This window comes from Bubalus bubalis, chromosome 3 (assembly GCF_019923935.1).
Source record: "Bubalus bubalis isolate 160015118507 breed Murrah chromosome 3, NDDB_SH_1, whole genome shotgun sequence".
In the NCBI taxonomy this organism is placed as follows: domain Eukaryota; kingdom Metazoa; phylum Chordata; class Mammalia; order Artiodactyla; family Bovidae; genus Bubalus; species Bubalus bubalis.
The window spans coordinates 35,463,073-35,475,607 of NC_059159.1; the positions used below are offsets into that span (position 1 = coordinate 35,463,073).

Consider the following 12,535-nt stretch of genomic DNA (forward strand, 5'->3'; position numbering starts at 1 on the left):
GAGAACAGGGGAAACTTCTGTTTTTAAACTTGCTTGCACTCTCATCACATGAATGCTAAAATGCAATTCTGAGGAAAAAGTCTGGTCTGGTTCAAAAGCAGGTTTGGAAATGAGTAAGAAGTCAGCTTCTGGGCGATTCAGGAAATTAGCAATTTGTTCTTTTTAAATTTTCATGATATGACTCAATAATAAAAAGACAAAAAACAACCCAATTTCAAAATGAGTAAAAGATCTGAATAGATATTTCTCTAAAGAAGATACACAAAAGGCCAATTAGCACGTGAAAAGATGTTCAACATTGTTGGCCACCAGAGAAATGCAAGTCAAAAATCACAATGAGATATCACATTACACCCACTAGGATGGCTATTATCAGAAAAGGTAGGTAACAAATGTGGAGGGGATTGTTGAGAAATCGGAACTCTCATATTGCTGGTGGGAATGTAGAATGGTGCATCCGCTTTGAGAACAGTGTGGCAATTCCTCAAAAGTTTGAACACTGACTTACTGTATGACCCAGCAGTTTCTATCTTAGGTACATACCCAAGAGAAATGAAAATGTATCCACACAAAAACTTACACACAAATATTCATAGCACTATTGTTCATAAGAGCCCTGAAGTGGAAAGAACCCAAGTGCTCATTGCTAATGAGCCGATAAAAAAATGTGGTGAAGTTGGCCCTATGTTCCTGCTGGTATCACATCTGTGGAGTCAACCAACAGCAGATGGAAAATATTTAGGGACAAAATTCAAGAAAAGGACTTTCCTGGTGAGCCAGTGGCGAAGACTCTGTGCTCCTGATGGAGGGGGCCCCAGTTCAATCCCTGGTCAGGGAACTAGATCCCACATGCCACTAAAAAATAAAATAAAATCCTGCATGCTGCAACTAAGCCTGGGCACAGCCAAAAAACAAAGATCCAGAAAGTTCCAAAATGCAAAACTTTACTGTAACTATTTACAGAGCATTTACATTGTATTTATAACTATTTACATGACATTTAAATATATTAGGTACCATAAATAATCTAGAGATGATTTAAAATATACGGGAGATATACTTTATGTATATGTTACATATATAACCTATACTATATGCAAATACTACACCATTTTATGTCAGGAACTTGAGTATCTGTGGATTTTAGTATTTGAAGGGAGTCCTGGAACCAATTCCCTGTGGATATCAAGGGGTGACAATGGAAGATTATTCATCCATAAAAAGAAATGAAATATAAATACATGCTACAACATGGATGAACCCTGAAAGCATTATGTTAAGTGAAAAAAGTCAGTCACGAAAGACCATCAGTCAGTCAGTTCAGTCGCTCAGTGTCCGACTCTGCGACCCCATGGACTGCAGCACACCAGGCTTCCCTGTCCATCACCAACTCCTGGAGCTTACTCAAACTCATGTCCGTTGAGTCGGTGATGCTATCTCATCCTCTGTCGTCCCCTTCTCCCACCTTTAATCTTTCCCAGCATCAGGGTCAATTCCAATGAGTCAGTTCTTCTCATCAGGTGGACAAAGTATTGGAGTTTCAGCTGCAGAATCAGTCCTTCTAATGAACATTCAGGACTGACTTCCTTTAGGGTTGACTGGTTGGATCTCCTTGCAGTCCAAGGGACTCTCAAGAGTCTTCTCCAACACCACAATTCAAAAGCATCAATTCTTTGGTGTTCAGCTTTCTTTATTAGTCCAACTCTCACATCCATACATGACTACTGGAAAAACTATAGCTTTGACTAGATGGACCTTCGTAGACAAAGTAATGTCTCTGCTTTTGAATAGGCTGTCTAGGTTGGTCATAGCTTTTCTTCCAAGGAGCAAGCATCTTTTAATTTCTTGGCTACAGTCACCATCTGCTGTGACTTTGGAGCCCAGAAGAATAGTCTTGCACTGTTTTCATTGTTTCCCTATCTATTTGCCATAAAATGATGGGACCAGATGCCATGATCTTAGTTTTCTGAATGTTGAGTTTTAAGCCAACTTTTTCACTTTGCTCTTTCACTTTCATCAAGAGGCTCTTTAGTTCTTCCCTTTCTACCATCTGCATATCTGAAGTTATTGGTATTTCTCCCAGCAATCTTGATTCCAGCTTGTCCTTCATCCAGCCTGGCATTTCTCATGATGTACTCTGCATTATAAGTTAAATAAGCAGGGTGACAATATACAGCCTTGACGTACTCCTTTCCCGATTTGGAACCAGTGTGTTGTTCCATGTCCAGTTCTAACTGTTGCTTCTTGACCTGCATACAGATTTCTCAGGAGGCAGGTCAGGTGGTCTGGTATTCCCATGTCTTGAAGAATTTTCCACAGTTTATTGTGCTCCACACAATCAAAGGCTTTGGCGTAGTCAATAAAGCAGAAGTAGATGTTTTTCTGGAACTCTCTTGTTTTTTCGATGATGCAACGGATTTTCGCAATTTCATCTCTGGTTCCTCTGCCTTTTCTAAAACCTGCTTGAACATCTGGAAGTTCATGGTTCATATACTGTTGAAGCCTGGCTTGGAGAATTTTGAGCATTACTTTACTAGCGTATGAGATGAGTGCATGCTGCAAGTAAAAAAATTCCACATGTCACTACTAAAGATCCTGAAATGCCTCAAAAAGGATAGAAGATCCCAAGTGCCGCAACTAAGACCCGCCCCAGCCAAATAAATGTGAAGAATCCACCTGCCAATGCAGGAGGTGCAGGAAACTCTAGTTCAATCCCTGGTTTGGGAAGATCCTCTGGAGGAAATGGCAAATACTCCAGTATTCTTGCCTGGAGAATCCCGTGGACAGAGGAGTCTGGCAGGCTACAGTCCATGGAGTCTCAAAGAGTCAGACATGACTAAACACAATGCAACAACAAAACCAGAAAAGTAGATCAAAGTTACAGTTTGTTACATAACAATATATGACCAGAACACCACAGTTCCCTTAGACTAGTTGGCTGATACCTGCCTGAAATCAGAGGTCACGGTGGGCAAAAATTCTTTAACCAAATAATAATTTAAAGCTCCTTAAGGTGCCTTCCAGACATTTACCTGGTTCAAGATATCACTGAAGAAAATGAAGAGAGGATAAAAACAGTACAAAAAATGGGAGCATCTTAATAACATGAAAGCCAGCAAAATTCAACTGCAATACCTTCTTAAACCAGACTTTATCACTAGAGTCAGTGACACACCTGTATCATTAATGATTGGGAATGACTGATGCTTGTAAATGATAGAAAAATAGAAGTGGGGACTTCCCTGATGGCTAGGGAAGTGGCTAGGACTCCTGGCTCCCAGTGAGATGGGGGATGGTTTGGGCCCTGGTCAAGGAACTAGATCTTTACATGCCACAACTAAAAAAAAAAAAGATTCTGCATGCGGCTACTAAAACCTGGTGAAGCCAAATAAATAACTAAATATTAAAAAGAAAAAATAGATGTGAAAGACAATTCCAGATAAGTTCAAATATCATGCTATCATCAGCACATATAATAAATGCCTTATTTTAAATATTTAAGAATAAGAAAGTAAATGCAATGACAAAAAGTTTCCATTCACAGTAGCAATAAAAGCTTTTAAATCCCTATGAAAATTTTAGTAAGAAATATGCTGGACCTATAGGAATAAAGTTATAAAGTTTTACTAAAGAATAAACAAAGAAATGATAAATTTAAAGAAATGACAAACATTGAGAGATGCACTGTCGTAAAGATGAAAATTCTCCTAAATTAACTTGTGTTTTATCTAGTTTCTTTGATGCCTTCATTTATTATCACTAGTCATTTTGAGATGGTTTTCATCTCATTTAAGAAACATTATCGCTTTATGTCTTGTCTTTCCTTATGTATATCTTTCTTTCTCTTCTCAAAAAGCTTTGTCAGAATTTTTAGAGCTAAGTTAAAGAGTGCTGATAATGTAGCCTTGTTGTGCATGTTCCTGTTTCAAAGAGGAATAATTCCTATTTCTCCATTAAGTGTAATTTTGATTTTTGGTTTTCAATAGAGCCTTTTTGTCATGTTAAAGAGGCAACCCTTTATTACTTTTAGGAAGAGTTCTAAAAAAGAATTCCCTTTTTGCATTTATGGAAATAATTATATGAATTTTTACAATTTTTCCAGTAATAATATTGGTTACGCTGACTTGAGCTTTAGTGGGAGAAAAATAGAAATGGTTAAAGTATATGTTGCTTTTAAAGTTATATTCTGCTTGCTAAAATGTTATCTAGAATTTTTGCACATCTATTAATTCATGAGATTACCCTGTCAACTTCTTTTTTGATGTTATTCTTGTTAGATGTGACGATCAAAAATCTGTTTCATCAAAAGAAATAAAGCAATTTACACAAAAAGTAAAAGTAATAGCAATAAAAAAACCCCCTCCACCCTCACTAGGAAAAAAATGCTAAATAAAACCATAAATGAGACACCAAAATAACAAATTGACAGTTAACAGTAATCCCAGTTCAGAAAATAAGAGAGTAATTTTCATGCATTGCTGGCAGGAATGTAAATCAGTACAAGCTTAAAATTGTATTGTACACACTCCAAATCCAGTAAAGTTGGTGAGGCAGGAGGTGGGGGGAGAAGAGGATGAGAAGATAGAAATGATTTTTAGTTACTTCTTTCTTGTACTTATGAAATTTTCTATATATATATATTACTTTACTAATAGAAATGTGCATATTTAGATTAAAACCACAATGAGATAGCACCACACAGCCACCAGAATGGCGAAAATGAAAAAGATTGACAATACCAAATGTTGGTAAGGATAGCGAGTGGGAAACCATTGACTGTTGTCTAAGCAAATCCACCAGCAATTCCAAATTACAAATAAGTGTATTGTCCACCGAAGAAGTCCTAGAATGTTTGTTGTTCAGTCCGTAAGTCATATGATGCTCACCATAGCTTTATTTGTAACATCCACACTATAAAACTTAGAGTGGAGGAAAAGAGCTTTCTCTAGTTGTGACAGCGAGCAGGGAGCTACTCTTCATCGTGGTGTGTGGCTTCTTAATGAAGTGGCTTCTTCTCTTCTTGCGGAGCACAAGTTCTAGGCACACAGGCTTCACCAGTTGTGGTACACGGGGTTTACTGCCCCTAGGCATGGGGGATCTTCCCAGATCAGGGATGGAACCTGGGTCCCCTGCATTGACAGGCAAATTCTTAACCACTGGACTACCAGGGAAGTCTGATTTTAGCATCTTCTTGTAAAGATTTAGGTAGGATTTAGGGACTCCAGCTCCTTCAGAGGGATTCTAGCCTTAGGTAACCTACTGCAGTAGTATTATAATGGGGGCCAAGAAATTAAACTGACAAAAGATGTATTAGAAAAGACAAAGCTTATTCACATATGTAGGCAGCTCACAAAGAAATAACTTGGCTTAGTAAACAGAGATAGGAGTTTGAGAAGGGGATGACAGAGGATGAGATGGTTGGATGGCATCACTGACTCAATGGACATGGGTTTGGGTGGACTCCGGGAGTTGGTGATGGACAGGGAGGCCTGGCGTGCTGCGGTTCATAGGGTTGCAAAGAGTCGGACACGACTGAGTGACTGAACTGATGTGACTTGCTATCACATACCTTGATATGTTGGCCCATTTGCTGATGTACAAAGGCCCAAATCCAGCCTAAAATGGCAGTTTGGGGTTATCAGTACATAAATTATCTATATAAAAGATATATTAAAAAGTTGAGGACTGAATCTGTCATGCTGCCACCCGCTGTGCTGATGGCTTATGGGAGATTCTCCACGGTCACCTGATCAAGAATGAAAAGCATCTTTTGGTCCAGAATTTATATGATGGTTAATTTTATGGTCACGAACCCAGCTATTTGCTCAAACATTCTAGATGTTCTGTGAAGGTGTTTTTAAAGATGAGATTAACACTAAACTGATACACTTTGAGTAGAGCGGCTTTCTTTCCGTAGTGTGGTAAGCTCATACAATAAGTTGAAGGCCTGACTAGAAATGACCTCCCCAGGCAAGAAGGAATTCTACCAGTGGTTGCTCTGCCGAATCTCCAGCCTGCAGGCCTACCCTGCATACTTTGGACTAGCCGAGCCTCTGCAGTGGGCCAAGTCCCTAAAAAAAAGCCCCTCTCAGGTCTTCCCCAATAGTCCAGTGGCTAAGACTCCGTGCTCCCAACAAGGAGGCCTGGGCTCAATCCCTGGTCATGGAACTAGATCCCACATAGAGCTAAGAGTTCACGTGCCACAAGGAAGATCGAATATGCTAAAACTAAGACCTGGCTCAGCCTCATAAATAAATATTTTTTTAAGAAAAGAAGAAGAAGCCTCCTTCTCTTCTCTCTGTAAACACACACACACATCCTGTCCTCTTTCTCTGGAAAATTCCAATACGGCCTATAAATATTCATGTTCCACATGAGTTCCTTGCCAACCCCACCCTCTCCCCGCCTCCCAGTGCCCTAGTAGTACGCTACCCACAAACACTCAGTTCACGGCCGTTGGTCGTTCTTCCTCAGTTATCCCACAACACAGGGGTGATGAATGGTTATCAGCATCAGTAGCACCACTTTCTGCTCTGATGTGGCACAACTACAAACACCAGTGCTGAAGCCAAACCATGTGGTTTGAAATCCTGGCCTTAGAGCCCAGAGCCAGCCCTCAATCATTTCAGCACAGATACAATGAGACATTTGTTCACCAATTCTTGACCCTTAGATACATTTGCTACCTTATCATTTTCAAAGAAAAATCTATGTATGTGGGAAAAAGACTTTTCAGATGGTAATAAGTGGTACCAATAAGGTCTAGTGAGAGTTGCTCAGAAGACAGAGTGGGGTGGTGCTGGGGCCACTTCTTTTTTTTTCTTGAGGCTCCAGATATTACAGTGAAAAAAGAAATGCCAAAGAGAATTACAAAAATTGTGGTTCATTTCAAATGTTAACACTTCATTCATTTATTTTTAAGCCTTTACATTTTAAATGTAATGTTGTCTCTGTGTAGACTGTGTTAGTCGTTCAGTCATGGCCGACTCTTTGCGACCCCACAGACTGTAGCCCGCCAGGCTTCTCTGTACATGGAATTCTCCAGGCAAGAATACTGGAGTGGATTGCCATTCCTTCCTCCAGAGGAACATCCCAACCCAGGGATCGAACCCTGGTCTCCTGCCTCACAGGCAGATTATTTACCATTTGAGCTACACGGAAGTCTCCTGTTGTCTCTGTACCCAAATAAAAGAAGCATACACTTTAAGATACCACTAATGAGAAAAAAACAGAGACATTACTTTACCAACAAAGGCCCATCTAGTCAAAGCTATCGTTTTTCCAGTAGTCATGTATGGATGTGAGAGTTGGACTATAAAGAACGCTGAGCACCGAAGAGTTGATGCTTTTGAATTGTGGTGTTGGAGAAGACTCCTAAGAGTCCCTTGGACTGCAACAAGATCCAACCAGTCCATCCTAAAGGAAATCACTCCTAAATGTTCATTGGAAGGACTGATTCTGCAGCTGAAACTCCAATACTTTGGCCACCTGATGCGGAGAACTGACTCATTGGAAAAGACCCTGATTCGGGGAACGATTAAAGGCGGGAGGAGAAGGGGACAACAGAGGATGAGATGGTTGGATGGCATCACTGATTTGATGGACGTGAGTTTGAGTAGGCTCTGGGAGTTGGGATGGACAGGGAAGCCTGGCATGCTGCAGTCCATGGGGTCGCCAAGAATTGGACACGACTGAGTGAACTGAACTGAGTGAGATCATGTGAGGTTTTATAGAGAATAAGAATTATAGAGCATTACACTTGCTTTTCAACTGTCTTAATCTTTCTTCTCTTAAAAAAAAAAATTTATCTTTTGGCTGCACTGGATCTTAGTTGCAGCATTCGGGATCTTTGGTTATGGCATGTGTCATCTAGCTCCCTAACCAGGGATTGAACACAGGGCCCCTACATTGGAAGCGCAGGGTCTTAGCCCCTAGACCACCAGGGAAGTTCCTGTCTTAATCTTTCTTCATTCTGAAGCCTGCCCTCTTTCTTGAATGGTGAAGGTTCCCAGCCCCTGTCATCAGTGTATTTATAGTCCACAGCAGCAACTTTCCACCAAGCTGGCATACTTTTTTCTTCCCATTTTCTCTTGTCAGCAACTTAATAAAATTTGACATGTGCTTCAACATAAATTTGTAAGGCATTTTGCTTTTGTTAGTATTTTTCTAGTCCTTTCTCTATATATTTTATAAACATAGATGCACATACATAGTTTTACATATATGGTTCTATACATATATGGTTTTTCTATTATAAATGCAATAACATCATGTATTTTTTCCTTACTATGAAATATTTGATATACAAGAAAAATACAACCACTCTGTGTGCATGAATTATAAAGCACAATAACAAACATCTTTATTTGAAAAAGTGGAATATCACTTACACCCTCATGTTGCTGTGTGGGTCCTCCCTGTGACATCACCTTCTCCCACACCCGCAGGGTTACCACCATCCTGAATTTGGTGTGTACTGTTTCTTTGGGTTTTTTTTTTTTAGCCTTACCCTATAATGTAGGTATTCCTAAATAGCACAAAGTTTATTTTTGCCTTGGTTAGTTTTTCCTTTATAGAAGTTTTATTATCTGGCTAAATTTCTAAGTATATGATGCTACATAAATGGTATTTTAAAAATTGGTTGGGTTTTTTAAAAAATAATTTCAAACTTTTCAGGAAAGTTGCAGGTACTATACAAATAAATTGTTCTCCTCAGTCATTTGAGAGCAAGTGGCCAACAGGAAGCCTCATCACCTGTAAATACTTTGGAGTCTTGTTTCTGGCAAACAAGGAGATTCTCCTACAAAACCACAAGACAAACATCAAAATCAGGAAACTGACATTAACCCATCATTACCATCTAATCCTCAAATTTTTTTTTTCAAGTTCCACCAATTGTCCTAAAGAAGTTCTGGATAAAGGAACGGTCTAGTACAGAATCACGTGCCGTGTTCGGCTTTCATGTCTGTGGTGGTTGCTTTTCTTGACTTACATGACTTTGACAATTTTGAAAATGACAGGACGATGATTTTGAAGGGTGTCTCTCAGCTAGTGCTCGTCTGCCATTTCTTCGTAATTAAATTCAGGCTGTGACCTTCGGCAGAAATCTGGCCAGATGCTCTTTTCTCCTTGCATCTTCTCAAGCTGCACACGATTTAGATTTGACCCATACTGGTGAAGTTCACTTTGATCACTTGATGAAGGTGGCTCGGCCAGAAAAGTTACCCTTTGTAATTAGTACTTTGAGGGATGTGCTTTGTGTGTGTGCATGCTCAGTAGTGTCTGAATCTGTGACCCCATGGACTGTTACCTGCCAGGTTCCCCTCTCCATGGGATTTTCCAGGCAAGAAATACTGGAGTGTGTTGCCATTTCCTCCTCCAGGGGTTCTTCCTGACCCAAAGCTAGAACCTGCGTCTCCTGCATTGGTAGGCAGATTATTTACCACTGTGTCACCTGGGAAGCCCTGGGATGTACTTTGCAACTGTGTAATTACCCTGTACCTTGTCAAACTTAAAAAACTTAAAAAAAAAAAAGTATTTGGCTGTGTTAGGTCTTAGTTGTGGCACGCAGGACCACTGTTGTGGCACAGCCTTCTCTGGTTTCAGGGCTTGGCTTAGCTGCCCTGTGGCATGTGGTTGAACCCTAGTTCCCTACATTGCAAGGCGGATTCTTAACTGGATCACCAGGGAGTCCCCAAACTTGTATTAGTTTACTTGTATCTGTGTGGACCCATGATTTCTTATTTTATTGAATGGATTATAATCCTTTACTATCAATATTTACTTGAGGCTCAAACTCTAGAAACAGAAGTCTCTCAAGCTAGCTTCTTAACCCAAATCTCTTGTTCTCTCTTTTCCATATTTTTTCTCTCAAAAAGAATCCTGGTTAGAATTTAAGTTCTCTCCTTTTTCCTTCCTTGATTCTGTTTTGTAGGGGCTATTTTGACCAATTGTGCAGCTTGGACTAATTTACGTATGTCCAACATGCTTTTTCATCATCTGCACAGTCAGTCAATACTGATGACCCTGGGTTGTCCCAGCAATTACTTTCACTGAGGTCCCACTCCCTAGAGCTGCCTGCAAGCACCAAAATCCATTGTCTCTTTCTCCTTAGCGCTTACACGGTAATGGAGTAATCAATCCATGTATACATGGTAGCCAGCTAGGCTATCTTTCCAAGTCTTGCCTGCAATCAGACATGGCCATGTGACCAAGGTCTTACCAATGAAATATGAGCAAAATTGATGTGTGGCATTTCCAAGTATGGGGGTGGGGGGGGTCTTAATACATTGCCTGTAGCTCTTTCTCCTTCTTGCCAGCTGAGAGTCCTACATGGCAACAGGACACTTCACCATTTCTTGCTTCAACAGCACACACAGTGACAGTGATCTGGGGACAGCTGGGTGACAAAATGGAAAACATCTGAGACCCAGGCGGCCACATGGAGCAGAACTATCCCACTGCTGTGGACCATTACCCAGGAAATAAACCTTGCCCAAAGCCACTGGACTTGTTTATAGCATCTTAGCCTTCAGCCTTCACTCTCACATACTCCACTGGAACCACCCCTAGCCCCACCCCCAGCAGCTGTGGGAGTTCTCAGGAGACAAAATCCCATACCACATGTCTGCACCAAGGGTGGCCAGAGTTTAAAGACTGTCCCCAACTTCTCTGTATGTGTGCTTTTATGGAGCTCCCCAAATCTTTCCTTTTGGTTTCTTCGCCTCTCAGAACATTGTCAAGATGATTATGGAAGAAGAAAGTGATTGGGTTTTCTCCTCCTCCTCCTCAGCCTCCTTGCTGTGTTTTGGTGAAGAAACAGACTTTTAAAGGGGGCACAATATATTTTAAAAAAATCAAAGTTGTCTTACTATAACTAGCTTACAAAATAGTTAAGTCAGCACTGTGCCCTTTTCTGATTTAGTTCTGGAGAGCTGGGAAATGTTCTCCACACCGTCCTTCATGTCAAGAAAAATGTAGGGCATGTTGACTGAGGGTGGCAGGTTGGAATCCAAAAGATAATGAGGTATGACTGGGTGTTCATTTTGCCAGTTTTTAAAAATGGTATAAAACTATTTCCTCCCAATGCTGGTACTATGCCATCAATCACAGAGTTTGGTCAAATAATTCTAGGCACTTGAGGTAAAAAAGAAAAGCGAACATTTCCAAAAGTGAGTTGAGATTGGCCTTGAAAAGTTCCCCAGATGATGCAACTCTTGTTTCCTTGCCAGGATACTAGGCAGGACCGATGACAAGCTGTCCCCTTGAGCCGGAGCAGGAGAACCAGCACACCTGCTGCTCGTGGGTTTTTCATCGTCTCCTCTTTCCTCCCCTGGGAGCTAGAAAGTTACTTTAAGGTGGAAGAAAATACCCTGGTCCCTTGATATCCAAAGTAGGGCATAGGTTGCAGGACACCCTGCAGATACCAACATCCACAGATGCTCAAGTCCTACATAAAAAACAACGAAAGGTTTGCATTATAATCTGTGCACATCCTCCTGGACACTTGATTATTTTTGAAAAGTATTTGGCTGTACCAGGTCTTGGTTGCAGCGTGCAGGATCTTCAGTCTTCATTTTAGCACATGGAATGCTTAGCTGCAGCATATGGTATCTAGCTCCCTGACTAGGAATTGAACTGGGGTCCCCAGCATTGGGAGTCTTAGCCACTGGACCACCAGGGAAGTCCCCACCCTCCCATACACTTTAAATCATCTCTAGATTACTTATCTCATACTATATAAATAGCTATAAATAAAATGTAAATGCTATGTAAAAGTTAGTTGCTGGTGTGCAGCATATGCAAGTTTTGCATTTTGAAACTTTCTGTAATTTTTTTTCACCCAATATTTTTGATCCGAAGTTTGTTGAATCTGCAGATAGAGAACCCAAGGGTATGGAGGGCTGACTATTGTTACTATAAAACAGTATGTGAATCTATATTCTGTCAAGTCTGTCCTGGAGCTAACCAAATAATTTAGGGACACATAGAAGAACCCCACCCTCCTCACGGAATCCAGTAAGCTCTGTCCCTCAAACGCCCACCTAGGACCGGGCCATTCGCAATCATATTTACCACCATCCCCACTCAGCACTGAGCTCTGGAGCTGGAAGATCCCAAGGCACCATCCTTCAGTTTCATCTAAATTGTTCTATGGGTTTTTCAGGGTTTGTACTATGAAGTTGGGGCCTTTCATCAGTTGAGTTCAGTTGCTCAGTCGTGTCTGACTCTTTGCGACCCCATGAATCGCAGCACGCCAGGCCTCCCTGTCCATCACCAACTCCCGGAGTTCACTCAAACTCATGTCCATTGAGTCAGTGATGCCATACAGCCATCTCATCCTCTGTTATCCCCTTCTCTTCCTGCCCCCGATCCCTCCCAGCATCAGAGTCTTTTCCAATGGGTCAACTCTTCCCATGAGGTGGCCAAAGTATTGGAGTATCAGTCCTTCCAATGAACACCCAGGACTGATCTCCTTTAGAATGGACTGGTTGGACCTCCTTGCAGTCCAAGGGACTCTCAAGAGTCTCCTCCA

General features: G+C 41.0%; 1 long non-coding RNA gene across 1 annotated transcript; it reads right to left on the minus strand.

The window, feature by feature from the left end:
* Positions 1-8,333: 8,333 nt before the first annotated feature.
* On the minus strand, positions 8,334-12,319 carry LOC112583737. Its single transcript, XR_006549583.2, has 2 exons — positions 12,076-12,319; positions 8,334-11,449 (listed from the first exon to the last, which is right to left on the minus strand). It is a non-coding gene; the product is annotated as an uncharacterized LOC112583737 (long non-coding RNA).
* Positions 12,320-12,535: the final 216 nt, after the last annotated feature.